This window comes from Schistocerca piceifrons, chromosome 4, assembly GCF_021461385.2.
Source record: "Schistocerca piceifrons isolate TAMUIC-IGC-003096 chromosome 4, iqSchPice1.1, whole genome shotgun sequence".
Lineage (NCBI taxonomy): Eukaryota > Metazoa > Arthropoda > Insecta > Orthoptera > Acrididae > Schistocerca > Schistocerca piceifrons.
In genome coordinates this window covers 602434854-602454221 of record NC_060141.1, presented here as the reverse complement: position 1 = coordinate 602454221, position 19368 = coordinate 602434854, and positions in this window count along the sequence as shown.

The window sequence follows — 19368 nt, the reverse complement described above, 5'->3', positions numbered from 1 at the left end:
CAGCTACGCACGTTTTGGTTCACGAAAACGTTATCATATTCTTCGGACGACTTGTTATTTTAACAATGTGGAAAAGAGAATTCGAAGAGTATTACCTATTTGAAAACTTTGTCAAAAGGCTAAACCATCTACTATCTCACATCGTGCTCCATTGTTTTCTATCATTCCCCCTAAATTAAAAGAATTTGCTGCTGTTGATCTCTTGGGACCCCTTGTCAGAACATCGAATGGATTTTCGTACGTTTTAGTCGCTGTTGAACTCACTTCAAAATTTGTTTCTTTCATACCGTTACGTAAAGCCACTGGACGGTCTGTATCCAACGCCTTTGTTAAAAATTTCTTACGTGAAGTTGGACACGTTAATAAAGTCATTTCAGAAAACGGATCGCAATTGAGATCTGCTGTTTGGTCACACGTGCTTCAGAATCATAAAATCAAACCTGTTTTTATTTCATTGTACTCACCGCACTGTAGCCCGTCTGAACGGATTATGAAAGAAATCAATAAGCTTTGCAGACTTTATTGTCACAGAAAGCATTGGTATTGGGACAGATATTTACACTTATTTCAAAACGTGCTGAATGAAATGCCTCATGACTCCACTGCTTTACCACTTGTTCTTGTACTGAAGAATGAAGAACCACCGGACAGAATCAGAGAGCTTGTGCCTTTTCCGAATACACGTAAACTTCGACACAAAGACATAATTGATTTGGCTATTAAAAATATAAATTCTACTGCAGACAACAGGAGAAAACTACACGGTAAAGCACATGCAAAGAAACTATATATTGGTAGAAAGTTCTCATTAAAGCTCATTCATTGTCACATAAGAGGAAACACTTGAGTCACAAATTCTTTCTGGTTTACAATGGACCTCACAGAATCCGACGTATACCACATGATAATTGCGTTGAAGTTGTACCTCTGCGTACTAGGAAGAGTAAAGGTTTACACCACATTTCACATGTAAAACCGTTTATTGAAAGATAATCTGCTTTTTGTCTTTGCCATAAAATTTTTCGCTTCACGTTACTAGTACTCTTTGTCAGACTTAGAAACTGTTAACATGCAACAATGTTTGAAGTTAACTATCCAGTCAAGAACCAAGAGAACTTATTTAAACAGTAATTACGAATGCATTGTTATAGTGATCAGACGACACAGTGTTGTTATATGTACATCTTGCTTGTTAGTTGCACAATTACGTAATGAATATATGGCTTACATACTTAGAACATATGTTGCTAGTGAGATTTTAATGCAACATTTTGGTTTACTTGAAAAGACATTCTTTATTTGAAGTACTTTATGTGAGATTAAAGATGACTTAGTATTTGGTTTCTTAGACAGCTACACGATTATATCACGACGCTACTAATGTGTGACACAATTTACATTGTTGCTTTTGCGGTGTATCTGTTTTATATCTGCACAGTTTTTCTGTATTATTCTGAAAAGTAAAACATGTTTTAGTAGAAACTTTGTGGTGTAGCTACAATGAGACAGCCTTTTCCGTAGCACAACAATACCTTCTTCATCACGGCAATAAGCGTAATAACTACGATATCTATATGCAAAACATTTCACTTTTGTTTATGATGAGGTAAGTACATTGACTTCTGCAGATCTTAGCAGACACTTCCAAAGAATTATCATACAGCAAGACGCACATTTAGCGCTGCAGGACACGCATTGGAGTGATTAATTTTTGTACTTAAAACATTTATTTTTAAAGATTTTTGAATAACAAAGGTACAAAGACAGTTTTTGGTGATACATTTCATTCGATTGATGCAATCTGTAACACCTGAGGGTTTAAGTACATTAATCCTCAGGGAGTACACGCCTTCTTTGTCTGATATTTACTGAAATGCCTAATGAAATGATGAGAAATATTTTACATCTATTGTTTTGCTAGTTGAGAGATTTTTTTACTGTCTTAGGAGATGCCAGATGGCTAGTGAATGACGTTTCATGCCTTGCTTTATGTATATATTTGCCTATTTTGTTTAATATCTAGTTTCTAGTTGCACTGCAGCATTGGTTAAAATAAAATGTAATAGATGTACTAATATCACTACTTTATGCCTGCAGATCCATTAAATAGTAATTATATGATCTACTTTCTTAAAAAAAGGGGAGGAGAACAAATAAACATTTCACTTCACAGGAATTGTATAAATAATTTTTCAGCGATTTGGAAACATATTTGTCAGAGTAAGTTTTTTGTGGTGCATCACTCTAGTGTTAAGATCTGACATAGGTATTAGATATTTCCTATCTTCCCTGTAATATTTTTTTCTGCTTTGTCATGTTTAGGTATAAATTATTGCATTTGCTCCTGCTGTTTCCCTACTGATTTATTTTGCTTGTTGCTGCACCTTGACTCATATTAGTTGTAATGTTGCATTTGCTTTGATAATTTATATTTATTGCTGCTAGCTTTGCCAATTTGCATTTTTTTGTCATTTCTGTTTGTGTTAACTGTTTTGTGCTGCAGCATTGCCTTGTCCCTTAGTTTATGCATCTGAGCTGAGTAGATCTAAGTTAGCTTAAGATGGGGTAGGCTATATAAGAGAATGAGTTGCTGTGAATTGGAAGAAATGCATTGAGAAGTTATACGAAAAAAGTTTGTATAAAAAGGTACTGTACAATGAAGACTAATAATTTTGAATGAGGATATGAAAAGAATACATAAAGCAGGTATGGATAGGACTTTTTGGGAATGATGATGATATCCAAGAAGTAAAGAAAGTTTTGTTTGCAAAATACTGCAGTGAAACAAACCCTGTCCTTTCCTTTTGTGTTATTCCGCTATGTGTTTGTGTGCCCTGGTGTATTAGTGTTCTTCCTCTCTTGATGTGTTTATCTGATAAGAGTTATGTTGTAGAATTTTTCTAATAATATGTTATTTACTTTGTAAAGATGTTTAGACATTATTTATTCTGTTTTGTTTTAATGCTCATGTGTGAAGTTGATGTTTCGAAAGTTATTCTGATCTTTTATGTATTTACTTATGTCATAGTTCATGTAACACTTACGTATATGTTATTTCGATTCTTTTGTAAACACTGTATTACTACAAATGTTATCTGTATCGTTATGTTCTTTAATGATGTATTTTGTATGTTTGTAATTGTATTCTCATGTCGTAAATTTATAATTGTATAGACACCAGTTCTTCAAATTAAGTTTCATTTCACTGCACACGTTTCTGTTGGTCATAGTATATGTGCAATATGTGTTAGTGCTCGGACGTGTGTTGATAATTCAGCAAGGGACTGGTTAACAGCATTGCTGGTTCTAAGGACGTACCAAAAAGTTTGTGAGTGCACAAGTGGTGGTTTATGGACTTGGTATATTGTCTGCAAGATTCTTTAATGGTGATTGTGCACCCACACAGTCGCAACAGATGGCTGCTGTCCATCTCTACAAGGACTACAGTGGGTCTACAACTTTGATGGTTCACCAATACCATTATTTCTACAAGGACTGCAGTGGGTCTGCACCTCTGGTGGCCCACCAATACCATAATCCCTACCAGGACTACAGTGGGTCTACTCTGTGATGACCTACCTACCAATATTCTTCAAAACATCGACTGACTCTGCTGTGGGTTTGCTCTGTTGTGGCCCATTACCTGTCTGCATGTCAAGAGTCAGCACTGTCTTTCCGTTGGAAGGAAAACACTACTTCTTGAAGACTACATGGAAATCCACTACTTCTGTGTGCATTTTCTTTTTCTGATCAGACTTTGTGCAATGCAATTACTACTGTGATATATGATCAGGACTGTATTTATGACAACAATAAGTTTGTGCATTTGATATTTTTGTTATTGTAATTATGAAAAAAATTTTCAAATCTGTATGGTACACTGCCCAAAATAATTTGTAAAATTTTTTGTGGGGAGCATGGGGGCTATGTAAGTAGGCTGTTTAGGTTTTTATGTTGGTAACGCCCTATTTAAGTAGGCTGTTTAGGTTTTATGTTGGTTACGCCACGTAGCGCTCTGCATGAAAATCACTGACAGTGCTGTGTGCAGTCTGTGGCTGGTTTGCATTGTTGGAATTTTTGCTATTGTAGTGTTGGGCAGTTGGATGTGAACAGTGCGTAGCGTTGTGCAGTTGGAGGTGTGCCACCAGCATTGGTGGATGTGGGGAGAGATGGGAGAATTTTGAGAGTGGACGATCTGGACGTGTGTCTATCACAAGGAGTAAATTTGTAATACTGTATTTCATGAACTGATATATATATATATATATATATATATATATATATATATATATGTATACATATATATATATATATATATGATGACTTTTGAATATTATTAAGGTAAATACATTGTTTGTTCTCTATCAAAATCTTTCATTTGCTAACTATGCCTATCAGTAGTTAGTGCCTTCAATAGTTAAAATCTTTTATTTAGCTGGCAGTATTGGAGCTTGCTGTATTGCAGTATTTCGAGTAACGAAGATTTTTGTGAGGGAAGTGATTCATGAAAGGTATAGGTTAGGGCCATTCTTTTGTAGCGATTATTGAAAGTCAGATTGGGTTGCGCTAAAATATTGTATGTCACTTTAGTGTTGATCAGGATAAGTAAAGAGAGAATTGTCTGAGTACGTTCATAACATAAGAGGTTTATCAGCACAGTCAGTCATTAATTTTTCCAAGGGGATGTTTCACCTTACTTTACTCAGTTTACAAATCTAGTAGCGTTGGATGACAGACTGAACCATGTTTCATTTTTTTCTCAACTACCGTCTGCCTTTAATCCTTCTGTTCTTATAACTGGAGTTGGCCTTATGGATGAATTTTAGGTAACCTCCCGCTTCCTGAACTTTATTCTTGCTAACTTCAGAATTTTAAAGGGTGTATTCCAATCAACCATGGAAAAATCTTTCTCTACATTTGTTGTTGTTGTACTCTTCAGTCCTGAGACTGGTTTGATGCAGCTCTCCATGCTACTCTATCCTGTACAAGCTTCTTCACCTCCCAGTACCTACTGTAGCCTACATCCTCCTGAATCTGCTTAATGTATTCACCTCTTGGTCTCCCTCTTCGATTTTTACCCTCCACGCTGCTCTCCAATAGTAAATTGGTGATCCCTCGATGTCTCAGAACATGTCCTACCAACCGATCCCTTCTTCTAGTCAAGTTGTGCCACAAGCTCCACTTCTCACCAATTCTATTCAATACCTCCTCATTAGTTATGTGATCTACCCATCTAATCTTCAGCATTCTTCTGTAGCACCACATTTCGAAAGCTTCTATTCCCTTCTTGTCTAAACTATTTGTCGTCCACGTTTCACTTTCATACATGGCTACACTCCATGCAAATACTTTCAGAAACGACTTCCTTACATTTAGACCTATACTCGATGTTAACAAATTTTTCTTCTTCAGAAACGCTTTCCTTGCCATTGCTTGTCTGCATTTGATATCCTCTCTACTTTGACCATCATCAGTTATTTTGCTCCCCAAATAGCAAAACTCCTTTACTCTTTTAAGTGTCTCATTTCCTAATCTGATTCCCTCAGCATCACCCGACTTAATTCGACTACATTCCATTATCCTCGTTTTGCTTTTGTTTATGTTCATCTTATACCCCCCCCCCCCCATGAACCATGGACCTTGCCGTTGGTGGGGAGGCTTGCGTGCCTCAGCGATACAGATACCCGTACCGTAGGTGCAACCACAACGGAGGGGTATCTGTTGAGAGGCCAGACAAACATGTGGCTCCTGAAGAGGGGCAGCAGCCTTTTCAGTAGTTGCAAGGACAACAGTCTGGATGATTGACTGATCTGGCCTTTTAACAATAACCAAAACGGCCTTGCTGTGTTGGTACTGCGAACGGCTGAAAGCAAGGGGAAACAACAGCCGTAATTTTTCCCGAGGGCATGCAGCTTTAATGTATGATTAAATGATGATGGCGTCCTCTTGGATAAAATATTCCGGAGGTAAAGTAGTCCCCCATTCGGATCTCCGGGCGGGGACTACTCAAGCGGATGTTGTTATCAGGAGAAAGAAAACTGGCGTTCTACGGATCGGAGCGTGGAATGTCAGATCCCTTAATCGGGCAGGTAGGTTAGAAAATTTAAAAAGGGAAATGGATAAGTTGAAGTTAGATATAGTGGGAATTAGTGTAGTTCGGTGGCAGGAGGAACATGATTTCTGGTCAGGTGACTACAGGGTTATAAACACAAAATCAAATAGGGGTAATGCAGGAGTAGGTTTAATAATGAATAGGAAAATAGGAATGCGGGTAAGCTACTACAAACAGCATAGTGAACGCATTATTGTGGCCAAGATAGATACGAAGCCCACACCTACTACAGTAGTACAAGTTTATATGCCAACTAGCTCTGCAGATGATGAAGAAATTGAAGAAATGTATGATGAAATAAAAGAAATTATTCAGATTGTGAAGGGAGATGAAAATTTAATAGTCATGGGTGACTGGAATTCGAGTGTAGGAAAAGGGAGAGAAGGAAACATAGTAGGTGAATATGGATTGGGGCTAAGAAATGAAAGAGGAAGCCGCCTGGTAGAATTTTGCACAGAGCACAACATAATCATAGCTGACACTTGGTTTAAGAATCATGAAAGAAGGTTGTATACATGGAAGAACCCTGGAGATACTAAAAGGTATCAGATAGATTATATAATGGTAAGACAGAGATTTAGGAACCAGGTTTTAAATTGTAAGACATTTCCAGGGGCAGATGTGAACTCTGACCACAATCTATTGGTTATGACCTGTAGATTAAAACTGAAGAAGCTGCAAAAAGGTGGGAATTTAAGGAGATGGAACCTGGATAAACTGAAAGAACCAGAGGTTGTACAGAGTTTCAGGGAGAGCATAAGGGAACAATTGACAGGAATGGGGGAAAGAAATACAGTAGAAGAAGAATGGGTAGCTTTGAGGGATGAAGGAAGCGAAGGCAGCAGAGGATCAAGTAGGTAAAAAGACGAGGGCTAGTAGAAATCCTTGGGTAACAGAAGAAAAACTGAATTTAATTGATGAAAGGAGAAAATATAAAAATGCAGTAAATGAAGCAGGCAAAAAGGAATACAAACGTCTCAAAAATGAGATCGACAGGAAGTGCAAAATGGCTAAGCAGGGATGGCTAGAGGACAAATGTAAGGATGTAGAGGCCTATCTCACTAGGGGTAAGATAGATACTGCCTACAGGAAAATAAAAGAGACCTTTGGAGATAAGAGAACGACTTGTATGAATATCAAGAGCTCCGATGGAAACCCAGTTCTAAGCAAAGAAGGGAAAGCAGAAAGGTGGAAGGAGTATATAGAGGGTCTATACAAGGGCGATGTACTTGAGGACAATATTATGGAAATGGAAGAGGATGTAGATGAAGATGAAATGGGAGATATGATACTGCGTAAAGAGTTTGACAGAGCACTGAAAGACCTGAGTCGAAACAAGGCCCTGGGAGTAGACAACATTCCATTGGAACAACTGACGGCCTTGGGAGAGCCAGTCCTGACAAAACTCTACCATCTGGTGAGCAAGATGTATGAAACAGGCGAAATACCCTCAGACTTCAAGAAGAATATAATAATTCAAATCCCAAAGAAAGCAGGTGTTGACAGATGTGAAAATTACCGAACTATCAGTTTAATAAGTCACAGATGCAAAATACTAACACGAATTCTTTACAGACGAATGGAAAAACGTTTCTAGCATTTGTAGACTTAGAGAAAGCTTTTGACAATGTTGACTGGAATACTCTCTTTCAAATTCTAAAGGTGGCAGGGGTAAAATACAGGGAGCGAAAGGCTATTTACAATTTGTACAGAAACCAGATGGCAGTTATAAGAGTCGAGGGACATGAAAGGGAAGCAGTGGTTGGGAAGGGAGTAAAACAGGGTTGTAGCCTCTCCCCGATGTTGTTCAATCTGTATATTGAGCAAGCAGTAAAGGAAACAAAGGAAAAATTTGGAGTAGGTATTAAAATTCATGGAGAAGAAATAAAAACTTTGAGGTTCGCCGATGACATTGTAATTCTGTCAGAGACAGCAAAGGACTTGGAAGAGCAGTTGGATGGAATGGACAGTGTCTTAAAAGGAGGATATAAGATGAACATCAACAAAAGCAAAACAAGGATAATGGAATGTAGTCTAATTAAGTCGGGTGATGCGCAGGGAATTAGATTAGGAAATGAGACACTTAAAGTAGTAAAGGAGTTTTACTATTTGGGGAGCAAAATAACTGATGATGGTCGAAGTAGAGAGGATATAAAATGTAGACTGGCAATGGCAAAGAGAGCGCTTCTGAAGAAGAGAAATTTGTTAACATCGAGTATAGATTTAAGTGTCAGGAAGTCATTTCTGAAAGTATTTGTATGGAGTGTAGCCATGTATGGAAGTGAAACATGGACGATAAATAGTTTGGACAAGAAGAGAATAGAAGCTTTCGAAATGTGGTGCTACAGAAGAATGCTGAAGATTAGATGGGTAGATCACATAAGTAATGAGGAAGTATTGAATAGGATTGGGGAGAAGAGAAGTTTGTGGCACAACTTGACTAGAAGAAGGGATCGGTTGGTAGGACATGTTCTGAGGCATCAAGGGATCACAAATTTAGCATTGGAGGGCAGCGTGGAGGGTAAAAATCGTAGAGGGAGACCAAGAGATGAATACACTAAGCAGATTCAGAAGGATGTAGGTTGCAGTAGGTACTGGGAGATGAAAAAGCTTGCACAGGATAGAGTAGCATGGAGAGCTGCATCAAACTAGTCTCAGGACTGAAGACCACTACAACATACCCTCCTTTCAAGACACTGTCCATTATGTTCCATTGCTCTTCCAAGTCCTTTGCTGTCTCTGACAGAATTACAATGTCAATGACAGAATTACAATGTCTACATTTAGAAATGATATAAACGTAGGTTAGCCTCTTTTTAATCTACCTTCAGGATACGTTGTAGCGTCACTATAGCCATTGGTGTTCTCAATACAGCTTCTCTAGCATCAGCAGCAGGACCTCGTTTGCACGAGGGTAAGTCAGTTATTATCCGGAAAGCAGTTATAAAATTTTATTGTAATCAAATAGGAAACTTACAAGAAAATCATTTTTCGACGTAGTGTCCTTGCGTTTCAATGCACTTGGTCTGTCGTTGTACAAACTTCCTGATGTCCTCATAAAAGAAGATTCTCGGTTGAGTTGCGAGCCAGGAGTGCACTGCTTCTCTCAGTGCTTCGTGTGAGGCAAATCGATGGCCCCTTAATGCCTGTTTGAGTGGACCAAGCAACTGATAGTCAGAAGGGGAAAGATAGGGACTATATGGAGGATGATCCAGTACTTCAGATTTGAAAATTTGAGTTTCTGGAGCGTTTCAGCAGTGTGGGCAGCAGTGTGCGGACGGGCATTGTTGTCCAACAACACAACACCTTTTGACAGCAATCCTCGGAGTTTTCTTCGAATTGCACGCTTTAGCCTGGCAGTAAGCATCTCACTGTAACCTACACTGTTCATTGTTGTGCCCCTTTCCCCATAATGTTCCAGTATTGGACCTTGTGCGTCACAAAAAACCGTAAGCATCAGTTTTCCTGTCGACGGTTGGGTCTTGAACTTTTTCGTGCACGGCGAATTTGGATTTTTCCATTCCATACTCTGCCGTTTACTCTCCAGCTCGTAATGATGGATCCATGTCTCGTCACCAGCAATGATCCTATCTAAGAAGATGTCCCCTTCGTTACCATTGCGATCCAAATGTTTTTTTCAGCGCGTTTGTTTATGCAGCTCTGTGAGTTGTTTTGGGACCCATCTTGCACAAACTTTATGAAACCCAAGTCTGTTGTGGTTGTTTCGCAGGCAGAACCGTGACTAATTTGCAGACTATGTGCCACTTCGACAATAGTTGATCGTCTGTCTAAGAGAATCATTTCACGTGAACGCTTAATAGTCTCTTCATTTGTGGCGGTAAACGGTCGTTCGGCTCCTTCATCGTGCGTAACATTTGTGCGACCATTTAGGAATTTTTCAATTCATTCGTAGAAACTCCGTTGTGAAAAAACACTGTTACCGTACTGTACCGAAAGTCTTCGATGAATTTCGGCCCCTGATACACCTTCCGACCACATAAAACAGATCACTGAACGCTGCTCTTCTTTGGTGCAAGTAGACAGCGGAGCAGTCATGATTAACAGCACGGCAGCTAAAACGAAACTAACGTAGCAGCCTGAAAATTGCAAAGATGTAACAACAAATAAACAAAGCATGCGTCATCAACGTAAAACGACAGTACTACCAGCATAAACAAAATATTACTAAATTGCGGATAATAATGGACTTAGCCTAGGATATATCGGTTAGTTTAATACATTTCATACGTGCTACCTGCAAAAATGAACCCTAACATTAATTTTAAAGTTAATTTTAATTTTCCGCTAGTGTCTCAGTTTTGTTTTTAGAGTTAATGCATTCTGCGATAATTACTGTCACTTGAGTAGATTTCATGCTAGCTTTTATTTTTCTTGTTTAGTGTAGATTTACACCAACTGCACCGCCAGAGTTGGGTAATTTGATTCCTTGCTGGGATCAGTTTGTACTTTGTCAATTAGTCTCTGACTGCCTTGATTACCATAGTACACATTTACGGTTGTTGTGTGGAGTCACAAGATGAATTGGACGCTATCCGGAAAAGCTGCGCTGGCCACGGCCAACGGGCTTCGTGTTGTCCCTCTAAGCAGGACCGACGTTAAGGAGCCTGAGGCGAAAGCTATAGCGCCTCCGGTGCCGCTGGAATCCCTGGAAACACGGCATCTGAGCGATTTGTCGACAGTCGAGGGTGCGAAGCGGACAATGGCGGGTTCACATCGACGTCTACGTCATACTCCGCAAGCCACCTAACGATATGTGGCAGAGTGTACTTCTGGTACCACTAACTGATCTTGCATACCCTCAATCACTACCGAATGACGCGTGTGAAGAATGGTTGTCGGTAAGCTTCTGCATTCTCTCTAATTTGTCGAATTTTCTCGTTGTGGTCATTTCGCAACGTGTATGTGGGAGGAAGTAATATGTTGTCCGATTCTTCCCCAAAAATGCTCTCTAGAAATTTCGATAGTCTACCTCTCCCTGTTGCAAAAAGTCTCTTTTGTAACGTCTGCCGTTGGAGTTTGTTGATCATCTCCGTAACGCTCTCGCGCCGACTGAACGATCGCGTGACGAGACGCGCCGCTCTTCTTTGTACCTTCTGTTCCTCTTCTATCAGTCATACCTGTTAAGGATGCCAGACTGATGAACAGTACTCAAGAATCGGTTCAACAAACACCTTGCAAGCCACTTCTTTCGTGGATGAGTTCTATTTGCTTAAGATTTTTCGGGTGAATCACAGTTTCGCATCTGTGTTTCCTACTATTTGTTTATGTGGTCATTCCGCTTAAGGTAGCTCTGGATAACTACTCCTAGGTACTCTATGGTGGATATTGTTTCCAGCAGTCTCTCATCAATAGTGTAGTTGTGCAGTAGTCGATTTCTTCTCCTGTGTGTGCGCAATGTGTTACATTTATTTACCATTTATTTACGTTTAGGGTCAAATGCCACAGTCTGCACTATTCATCAATTCTCTGGAGTTCATTCTGCAAGTCGATACTGTCTTCTAGTGTTGCTACTGTCTTACAGACAACCGTATCATCTGCGAACAGTCTTAAAGAGCTTGCAACGCTTTCTGCTAGATCATAAACAGTAACTGCCCCATCACACTTCCTCGGGGTACTTCAGAATTTACCTTTACACCTGTCGATTTTGTTCCTTACGACCGTCGTGCTGAATTCTGTTTGCAAGGAAGTCTTGAATCCAGTCGCAAATCTCTTTCGATACCCGATGAGCAAGTTTTTTTTTTCTCTAACCAGCAGTGCGGGACGGTGTCAAATGCCTTCCTGAAGTCAAGAAACACGCCATCAATCTGATCGTCGTTTGTCTATAGCACTTTGGATCTCGTGGAGTAAAAGAGCGAACCGAGTTTCGCAAGCTCTATGTTTGCGGATTCCTTGATTTTTATAGACGAGATTTTCGTTCTCCAAAAAAGTCATAATTCGTGAGCATAAAATACGTTCCGTAATTCTACAACGAAGTGACGTCAACGATATCGACCTTAATTATGTTCATCGGCCCTACGACCCTTCTTCGAAATGGGAATGACCTGCGCTTTTTTCAGGCGCTATTTAATCTTTGTTTCTCCAGCTATCTAAGTCAAACTGCTGCTATAAGGGACGGAAGTTCTTTCGCGTAATCTTTATAAAATATTAGAGGTATCTCATCCGGTCATGATGCATCTTCACTACTAAGCGATTGTAGTTGCTTTTTATTCCGCGATCGGTTATCTCAATGTCTGCATTTCGACGTTCGTACGGAAGACGAATGTGTGAACTGATACTACAGCCGCCCCATTACGCCATAGGAAAAGGTACGATTTGTTTTGATGTCTTGAAAACACGTCTGAGACATAACGGGAAGCATCGTTGTTGCGCCAGTGATAGGTTTTCCTGCCAGGTTCGGGCAAGAACAGAGAGGCGGTACATGTATGTTGCTGAAAGCGAACTCCAACGTCAGGCGGGCAATGGCTTCCCCCAGGAGAACGTTAGAGAGCTCGGGAAAGATGGCCAGTGTGCTTTCGGAATGCTTTCCAGGATGAGACTTTGTCAACGGCTGAAGAACGCACTCAGTGCAAACTGCAGCAAACCTCAGTACATGTCGGCTCGAATGACGCTTACTGCCAGATCTCTGAGGCCATTCTCGGCTGCTTTTAGCGGCTGTGGCAAGAACGCGGGATGAAAGCAGGGCCGTTTGCAGCATTGTAACCTAAAACTGGCAGAAATACTACTTTATCCGTCTGCCTCACTGACTGTTAATACTGCTCCTGGCTTGGTTCACAAAAGTTGCTGGAGGTTGTAAATCGCTGATATGATCTACGGTATCTCCGCACATAACTCCCAAATACGAGCAAAACCAATACTCTTCACTCGTTTTCTAAAATCCACTGATAACAAGAGTTCAGTGTGACGCCGCAGTTAATCAGTATCTCAACGGACGAAGTGGGCTCTACCACAACACCTCTCCAGCCAAAATTAATTTATAGTATCATGCCCCTTTGAGTGGCTTGGTTTATCGCAAGACGCTTCAAATACGGTAGAATGAATTTCTGAAAATCGTTCCGTGGTGATTTACTTCTTAATACCTGACTGAGATGAACAACGCAGCACATTTACTCACTCGCATTCACTTTTACAAACAGCGATTAGAACCAAATTCATACATCTACATGCATACACTAATGCTTGAAAGTATTACCGCAATGACAGTTACTAATGGTTAACTGTTTGCTGTTGAAAGCAGATAAGCAGACAAGTTATACAATTCTGTCTGAGTTAATATTTATGTCAAGGTTAAGTGAAAAGAGATGTTTTACTAATAAGTGCTATCAAATCGGAGTAATATTAAGGTCAGATCGAACGTAGTAACAAGATGTTGATTACTGTAAAGGCTGGTTGCATAGGACGATGTGAATCGTAACTTGAGTTAATTAATCATCATTCAGACTAGCAATTAACTGTGGTTAATGATACACTGGTAATCCAAAACATTATGGCCACTGCCCCTCGCGACATTGGATACCACTAGGTGGCGTTGCGGGCACGTCGTGGTAACAAAACTATCTAAGCGGAGCAAACACAGACCGAAGAGATGGACTGAAAATGGGGAAATCCGTTGAGGCAAGTGACTTTCACAAAGGACAAATTGTTATGACGCAGAGAACGAAAACGGCGAAGCTGGTCGAATGTTCACGTGCTACTGTCGTGGGCATCTACGGAAAGAGGCGGAAGGACAGTGAAACTACTAACAGCCACTAAATGGTTGAACGTCCGCGATTCTGCACAGAACGTGGGTTTCGGAGGCTTGTGTGCTGTGTAAATTAGGATAGATGGTGATCTTTGGCATCTCTAGTCGAAAGACCACAATGCTGGTGTACGCACAAGGGTTTCGAAGCACATCATCTATCGTACATTGTTGAAGCTCCGCAGAAGACCACTCCTACATTTTCCCATGTTGACCCAGTGACATCGTTAATTACGATTGCAGTGGGCACACGACCATCGGAATTCGACCGTCGATCAAATGAAACGTGTCGACTCGGTGGGAGCAATATCATGTTATAGGAGACATTCTCCTGCACGTGGGACGTACGGTAGTAATCGAAAACACGCTGACAGCTGCAAACCACTCACATCCCTTCATGCTTGATGTCTCATCCGACGGCGATGTCATCTTTCAGTAGTAAAATTGTCCGTGTCTCGGAGCCAGAACTGTGCCACAGTGGTTTGAAGAGCAGTACAGTGAACTCGCGTTGATGTCTCGGCGACAAATTAGCCTGACATAAACCCTGTAGAATTCATATGGGTCGCAATCAGCGCGCACGCAGATCAGCGACCCGTTGTTTACACGAAATACATCACTTGTGCGTAGACACCTGATGCTGCATACCTCCACAAACCTACCAACTGTCGGATCCCTTATTAGTCACTTCTGTATGTCTTCTAATTTAAGTTGTAGGAAGTTACATACGAACTTCAAATCAGTCCTGCTTGAAATCTCGTATGTTCATGCATCACTTACTGTAATCCTTAATCTCAGAATCTTAATTTCAGAAACCGTGGAAATAGAATGGAATTATATATTACACTAGATAAATAGTAAAATGTTAGAACAGCTGTAATATATAATCTGATAGTAAAGTTCTCACTGCGAGACAAATTGATGAGCTCCTAATGTAATTGATATTTGGAGTAACATAGTTAATTATTCTTATTCAGTTAATTTGTCCATGCTTATTATTCGGACAAAGAATGTCTTTTTACACTACATAAACAAAATGTTGGTGGGTCTGAAGCATAGAGCATAAATATCTATGGAGTGACCATTCGGATGTGCAGAACGAGAGTTCTGTCCGCAACATCTCCTGCAGCTCAAGTCACGTGATTTTGGAACGGCGCATTTTAGCCCGTTTAGCGTTTAGGGTATTTTGCGTGTTACTACTCCGCTGCTACAGATAGATCACCTTAAGAAGCACCGTGAAACTATATATATGCGTTTTACAGACATATTAACAATTTGACACCAGGAACTGAAGTTGGTTTAGATAAGTAAAGAACAATGATACTGTGCTTTTTCCAGTAACACAGCTCGCATCCTAATGTATGTAAGTTTTTTGGGTAACGGGATAAGAAGTGACAGACAACAGTATTTTTTTTCCTCATTCATATTGTAGAATCTCTGTTCTAATTAACAATGTTACAATGACACAATAGACGGGTCCCTAGTGTCTCGAAAAAACAACGCATTTGGTACTATGGAACTGTTACAGTAAATACGGTAAGCGATGTGAACCCCTACTTGTCCATTATTATTTTCAAATTTTCTTTATTTGCCCTTCTGATTTTTGTAGACAATGAAAAGTTTATAATATATTTTCGCCATGTTATTAGAAAGGTAAAACCATACTAACAAATAAAAAAATAAATACTTAAAAAAATACAAGACCAGTATTCAAATTTTGTAGTAATAAAAGAAGTGGCAGCCAACGATACTTCCTTAGGTTTTCTGTTGCAGTGATTCATATTGTCGAATGTATTCTAGTCAATAACTTTACAATGACCTTGAATAGGAAACCGTCTCATGCAGAAATACTTAGATGCACACGAGATTTTGAGAACCTGCATAAATAGGAGGTAACTAATCAGACTTCATGCTTAAATTTTATCTGCATATAAATATGCACCAATATGTACTGGCAATTTACTCAAACACACTTGCAAAATTATCTAGCACCTGTCTCGTAAAATCATGGTCATAAAATGGAAGAAATTATCTCTACAATGCAATACGTTATAATAGCGTGTCTCGATATTTTTCAACAAATAAAGTGCCGTATCAATATGATATTTACAGTTACACATTTGTTGTGTGAATGACTATGAAAAGGAACTGGTCCTATTTTGACATACTTCTTTTAAATTCATAACAACGACAATACTGCACATAGATTTTACTAAAACACCACAAAGGTATATAACACAAGGTGAATACGTGTATCAGGTTTCGCTATTACCATAATTTCTAGACAAATAGCGTCGTCCCAAAGTCATACGACTAGCCCGATTTGTAAATAGTCAGAATGTGTAATATTCCCTGTTCTGAGGTCAGTCTGCTCGCGACGTATGTTGATTTCCTTTTGTGACGTGACTGTTGGCATAAAGGGTTAAGAAGGTTGGAATTTTCCGTACGAACATGCACAGTAGGCTATACTCACTCCATGGCTATATACTAATGTGTACATTTACAGATGGCGATAGTATGGACTACACATCATGTAAAAGAGCAGAGCATTGCCGAAGCTGTCATTTATACTCAGATGTTTAACTGAAAAGGTTTCTGATGGGAGTTAAAAATTTTGAAATTGGAATGATAGTTGGGTTTTGACACATGGGACATTTCGGAATTCAAATAGCTCTAAGCAATATGAGACTTAACATCTGAGGTCATCAGTCCCCTAGACTTAGAACTACTAAAACCTAACCAACCTAAGGACATCACACACATGCATGCCCGAGGCTGGATTCGAATCTGCGACTGGAGCAGAACCGCTCGGTCACAGCGGGCGGCAGAGGCGGTTGGACGTCTGGCACTTTCAGAGCCAGTGGGATGAGGTGCCGATGCAGAAAGCGCTCACCATGTAGGAAAGAGATGCATAGGGAAACCATATTTATTGTGGTGCGAATCAAGTAGTGTTATTGATAAATATTTGCCAACAAAAGTTGCCTTTTGCCACTCAGACATTAGAAAGAATCTACGGGTCATAAATATTACTACTGTTCAGTAATTTTACAATTACAGGGAACGCTGATATTGATAAATAAATGAATAACTTCGGCATAACCGAAGATGTACGATCATATACAAACTGTACCAATTGTAAGCTCAAGTAACAGATTGATCGCCATAGTCGGCAATCCTCGATAATGTGCATTTCGATCTAGTTATGCGATGGACTACGCTCTCGTACCGTTAGTAGTTAGATTATATCAGTGCGAACAAGTTCATTTTATGCTTAATCACGCAAAACATAGACAGTACTATTACACTTTCAGAAACCGACGGCGCTGCTACGGCTCTGCAAGAGGATATAGAACTGCGAGAACATCTCGACGCAACAGGTAGGGAGAAGCAGCGACTAACTAAATCAGTTCAAGGACGGACTGACTTAATTTCTGCAAAACTCGGGTGGGAAAGAGTGGCCTGTTATACTGTACGCCCCTTGTACCGCCATCTACGGACTCACCAGCTAAACTGAGAGATTTCTGGAGGTTTAGTACGGATGGGGGTGGGGTTCTTGCAACCATATCAGTTGGACCCTAGACCATTGAAAAACCGTGGTCTGATCAGTTGAGTCCCGCTTTCATTTGCTAAGAGCTGACTGTAGAGTTGAAGTGTGGCTCAGATCCCACTAGGCCATGGACTCAAGTTGTCAACAACGCACTATGCAAAAGAGTAGTGGCTCCGTAATGGTGTGGTCTGTGTTTAGATGGTTAGGAGTGGGTCTTCCGGTCTAACTAAACCGATCATTGCCTATAAATGGTCATGTTCGGCTACTTGGAGACCATCTGCAGCCATTCAACGACGGAATTTTTATGGATGACAGTGCTCCATGTCACCGAACCACAGCTTTTCACTGTTGGTTTGAAGAACATTCTGGACAGTTGGAGGAAAAGACTTGGCCACACAGATCGTCCGACATGAACCTCATCGAACATTTATGGGACACAATCCAGTGGCCGGTTCGTGCACAAAATCCTACACCAGCAACACTTCCGCAGTTATGGACGGCTGACTCAGTATTTCTGCAGAGGACCTCCAACAACTTTTTGAGTCAATGCCATGTCGAATTGCTGCACTACTCCAGGCAAAAGAAGGTCCGACATGTTATTATGATGGGGCCCCATGACTTTCATCACCTCAGCGTACGTACTCCATTTTGTAAGCTCTCGTCTCCAGTTCTGCAAAGGCCTCGTCGCTACTGCTGTGGAATCCGAGTTGCCAGTGTTGGTACGGTAGGCCGAGTTTGTGAGTTCGTGAAACGGCTACTGGTGCAGTGCACCGCTAAGACAATTTCTCCCTGCCACAATTACATAGCGGTGCCCCAGGGTCAGGTAACAGGTTAGGAGAACCAAGGATCTACAACTTTGCAACAAATTGGCAACGAAGTCAACAAATGAGTTAAAAGGTTTTGTTACTAGTTGAATAATGAAGCTTGCGACAATGCTTGTAATACAAAACAAAAAAGACCCTCAATGGCTAAGTGTAAATAATCGTAGGCAAAAGTCACAGTACATAGCAAATACGATTTACAACTATCTGTTCACTGCTAAGAATTCACTGAACTACGTTCTCTGTCTATGTCAGCCCTGGAATATGATCTATAACCTAGTGGGCAAGAGCTACTCTTTTCTCTTCCGAATAGGCTTCTGTTCGTTGTCGTCTGGTCATTCGTGGATTGCACTCGGCAGGCAATTGGCCGAGGTGAAGTCGATACCTTCATCCTCAGCGCCGCCCGTGGCACTGCTAGAACTCGTGCAAGTGGCGGGTATCTATTGCACAGGTACCAGCTCGCATCTCAGCCCCTGTGGTGCTTTTGCCCTGGCTGTGTCTTGTTCGGACTTCACAGTTTGATGCTACTGATATTGAAAGGTGGCTACACTGAGTCATAGCGCCAGAAATTGCGCCAAAGACTATTATTCCGCCGCCTCCACAGGGGCAGTAGTAGTTCAGAGGTTGCCGTGGGCAGTGCTAGTTGAGAGGAAGTCGATAGCAGTACTAGTTGAGGGCATGTCGTGTGCAGTTGTTCTGTTGGGCGAGACAGCAGATGCTGTTCGATTGGGGATGTTGCAATGATCACACTGTATTTTTCGCCAATATGTATGAAGGTAACAAAAAAATATTTTGTTTCAAATTTCCTAAATAACAATGCCTCTTGGTCACAGGTTCAGTCAACAAAGCATCTGGCTTGTGTTCATGTATTAGACTGTAATTCTGGTTTCTATGTGCAATTATAGTATTTCTGGTTTTTTAATTACTTCATTGTAAATGGTGTTTAAAAATCTTGTCGTATTAGGAAGAACCGTGCCAGATACGTTTACATTGAATCACACTTCCACACACAGAACAGTTACACTTGTGCTTTGTTGTTTCGTAGCTTTTATAGTTGCTCGGAACTTAATTAATCGATTTTGTTAACGGAAATTTCCTTTCATCCTTTATTGTTATCCTATGCAGTGAGTTTGCG